Here is a 4,596-nt window from a genome sequence, read left to right on the forward strand (position 1 = left end):
GACCTTGTGCTAATCTCAGAAAACTGAAATTAAATAATACTTGTGCGTCAAATTTGTGATTTTTTTTTTTGCATGAAATTATGTATTGTATAATCATTCTGCCACAGAAAAATAACAGTTGTAGAAATCATTGGAATCTCAAATCTCCCATGACATGCATGTTTGTGACAAGTGTATGTACATTTTTGACAGAAAAAAAGCTGACATTTGGGGGGGGGGGGGGAAACAATGGTGTCTTCATGAGTTTTGCAATTTATAAGGCAGGATCCTTAGTGAAACAAATTATATATACTATGTTGACAACGGAGATTGGATCATGCTATTTGTTGCATTTACGGTAGCAATCCAGCTGTTTAGCTACTAGTTCACCTTCTGGCTGCGATGAGTTACTCAAGAATAATAATATAGATTTCAGGCTCCCCAGAAGCTCCTAAACAGCAGGGAGACATGAGCTTTCCCAGCATGCTGGTGCTGACTGTCATGGGCCTGCCCTTCCCCTTATAAGGCAAAACACAGCATTCTGGGTAATTCCACCTTCCTCTCCTTGCTCTCCCTGGGTGTTTTAGCATGCCAGATACACCATTACTGCACCTGCTGTAAATCCTCTGTAAAGAATCTTGGAGTGGTTTTGGGCAGTAATTTAAATTTTGATATACAAATTTCTTCAGTTCTTACAAGCTGCTTCAGTTCAGAATTTAAAAGTTCAGCATTTTTCTTTCTATGATACATTTTGAGACATTTATCTGTTCTTTTATCACGTCTTGCTTTTTGTGTCTTGTGAATCAGAGCTAGATAAGATTTTAACAGCTCTGAGTGATTAGTTTGATTCTCCCCAAACGAGCTTGATGGGCCAAATGGCCTCCTCTCGTTTGTCAATTTCTTATGTTCTTATGTACTGCAATTCTGTGTACACTGGAGTAAACATGTTACTGATTACACATCTTCAATCAGTTCAGAATGCTGAAGCTTGGCTTTTTAGTGGATTACGTAAATATGAGCACATTACACTAGTTTTAGCCTCTCTGCACTGGCTTTCTGTTCGTTACAGAATCCATTTTAAAGTTTTTCTTTATGTTTCCAAATGTTTACATGGTCTGGCACCAGCCTACGTGGCTAATGTACTTCATACTTACTCCTGCCATCGTGCTCTTAGGTACTCAGACATGTTACCACTATATGTACCCATCGAGATTTAAGTTGAGAGGACGATGCCTTCTCTGTTACTGCACCCAAACTTTGGAATAGTTTGCCTTTACATGTTAGGTCAGCTACAATGTTTGATGTTTTTCTTTTCTTTGACCTTTGACTAGTGAGAAGTGTCTTCCGTTTATGTTATTTTTATTTGCTGCTGTTTGTTTCTGAATTGTGTGAAATGTGCTCCACAAAAAAATATTAGTTGACTTCACCATGTATCCTGTACCTTCTGTGTTGCTGTAGTCCCTAGTTTTTGATTGATTATTACTCCCACCAGTCCCTTGTTACCTAAGTTCCCAGTGTTTGGTTGATTTTGTAACAGCTCACTCCTGTCCTTGGTTGAGCCCCTCCTTATTTGTGTATATACATGTAAATGCGTAAATACGTTTTGGAGAAATGACAAATAATGCACTGGCAAATCAACGCAAACACGGAGATGAGCCGTCACCGCCTGATATACTCATTATCCACCGTCGACAGGTCATTATCTAGACGCCTGATCGACAGAGTCGCACTCGATCGCCTGGAAATCTGCAGTTTGGAGCAGACTGCGCCAGCAGGGAGCTACAACAGACACTGCAAGACACGCACCAACGAGCGCGCATGCGTGTTTCTCTGTATGGCAGAGATCGGATTCTTACAGCGCTCATGCCGAGCTGTGGGACACGGACGGCTGTCTGTAGATGTATACTGTGGGATTCCCACTGAGCTCACATACAGAGCATCCATACATGCATCCGTTTTCTGAAACAGGTTATACTATTTAGGGTCGCGAACACATAGGACAGCTTTATTTAATTTGCCATATGTATGCTACAACCACACCTGAATAAACACACATGCACATGATTTGTCTGACACACCTGCCATCAGATTGGAGAGTTAAACTGAACAATTCGCACCACGAGATAAATATCTTTTAAACCAAAACCAAAATACTTGTGCTTCGCACATGCACCACAATTGTAAATAAGATGCTACAAATCATTTTACTGCCGTATAAAGAAACGTGCAACTAAATGTTGTTTCCCTGAGACTTTAAGATATTTTTTATTTTAAATGGTCTATGATTTTCCAGGTAGAATTCAAAACGGTACAGAACTGCTTGTGAGCTACATATTTCAGGCTTTGGTTAGGAACTAGAGTACATAGCAGGCACGCCGGATCTTCCCCCGCTGGAATATACAAAACCTGGGTTCAATAAGAGTCAAAGTCCATCCGCAACACAAAGACAAGGTCCACTGCTTCGGAAAAAAATGTCATCTGGGTGGGTCTCCCGCGACAATATCTGTCGACTGGGGTAATCAGTCGCCCGCTCCTTATTTGTCCGCCAGGACTACTGTAGAGACTTTGGAAACACACGTACTACACCTCTGTCACCAGCAGGGGTCACTCCTTCACAGTGACTGTGCAGTCCTGGTTGAGACAAAGAAACTCGTGTCCAAGACTTAAGCGCATTAATTCCGAATCCAGTTTCACAAAGCTAAAATTAAAATTACGTGGAAAATAAACCTAATAATTAATAATAATGTTGACTCAAATCCCAGCGATCTGTTCCTGCTATTACTGATTGTCTTAGATTTAAAGGTCAGAGAAAACTATACTCGACTCGATACTACTGTACTCAATCTACTTTAATTACGATAATATGGAAATTTTATTTCAGATATTTTTTTATTTTTAGTAATAGTACTTTTCTTTACGCTGCATCTTGCTGTGGAACTTTTCATGAGTATCCACAGAGTGGCGTTAACACACTATGTATCTGGTAGTTATTATTTTGTTAAATTCCTATCATAATTGTGAATTGTTTTAGAATAACGGTCTTCCTCTCTCTGCAGAGCTTTAGAAATTCAGTCAAGTCAGGGTTTGAGTTTCAGAGTTTCCATTGCATTATGAACTAGAACGAGAGAAAAAATGAGTTTGATGGCTCATTTCTATCACATCTGGTCTGTAATGTATTTGTCTTTTGTATACATGTGTTGCTGCACAGGGTTTCATTAGATTACATGTTTGTGGGGTGTATGTATGTGCCTCAGTCCACGTCCTGGAGGACGGCTGGGTAATATGCAAATGTTGTCCTTTGACACTTGGGTTAACATGTAATTACGATAATGTGGCTTTTTGGTGAATTGACAATTTCAGCCGAAAAAGGAACAAATGAAACAGAATGAGTGCATGAAAATGTCACATATTTTGGGAACAGTGTCCATTAGGTTTCGCTTTGTGGTATTTCAGTGTGACATCAGTGGTGTCTTTAGTTGTCCAAATGTGTGACATCAGTGGTGTCTGAAGCTGTCCAAATGTGTGACATCAGTGGTGTCTGAAGCTCTCAAAATGTCTGACATCAGTGGTGTCTGAAGCTGTCCAAATGTGTGACATCAGTGGTGTCTGAAGCTCTCAAAATGTGTGACATCAGTGGTGTCTGAAGCTATCCAAATGTGTGACATCAGTGGTGTCTGAAGCTGTCCAAATGTGTGACATCAGTGGTGTCTGAAGCTCTCAAAATGTGTGACATCAGTGGTGTCTGAAGCTGTCCAAATGTGTGACATCAGTGGTGTCTGAAGCTCTCAAAATGTGTGACATCAGTGGTGTCTGAAGCTGTCCAAATGTGTGACATCAGTGGTGTCTGAAGCTCTCAAAATGTCTGACATCAGTGGTGTCTGAAGCTGTCCAAATGTGTGACATCAGTGGTGTCTGAAGCTCTCAAAATGTGTGACATCAGTGGTGTCTGAAGCTATCCAAATGTGTGACATCAGTGGTGTCTGAAGCTCTCAAAATGTGTGACATCAGTGGTGTCTGAAGCTGTCCAAATGTGTGACATCAGTGGTGTCTGAAGCTGTCCAAATGTGTGACATCAGTGGTGTCTGAAGCTCTCAAAATGTGTGACATCAGTGGTGTCTGAAGCTCTCAAAATGTGTGACATCAGTGGTGTCTGAAGCTGTCCAAATGTGTGACATCAGTGGTGTCTGAAGCTCTCAAAATGTGTGACATCAGTGGTGTCTGAAGCTCTCAAAATGTGTGACATCAGTGGTGTCTGAAGTTGTCCAAATGTGTGACATCAGTGGTGTCTGAAGCTGTCTAAATGTGTGACATCAGTGGTGTCTGAAGCTCTCAAAATGTGTGACATCAGTGGTGTCTGAAGCTGTCCAAATGTGTGACATCAGTGGTGTCTGAAGCTCTCAAAATGTGTGACATCAGTGGTGTCTGAAGCTCTAGCTGGGTATTTCACACTTTGTCTGTAAGCCTTGTGAACATTCATTTGGTTTCCTGGATGAAAATGAAATGTTTTAGTAAATTTCATTATTTCTGTTGAGTCAATCACAACTATTTTTAAGCAGGTGTGGATTCGAGAGTTACTGCATCAACATAACTAGAGATAAAAGAAGCTTGGCCCAGTCT

This window comes from Brienomyrus brachyistius, chromosome 13 (genome assembly GCF_023856365.1).
Source record: "Brienomyrus brachyistius isolate T26 chromosome 13, BBRACH_0.4, whole genome shotgun sequence".
NCBI classification, from domain to species: Eukaryota; Metazoa; Chordata; class Actinopteri; order Osteoglossiformes; family Mormyridae; genus Brienomyrus; species Brienomyrus brachyistius.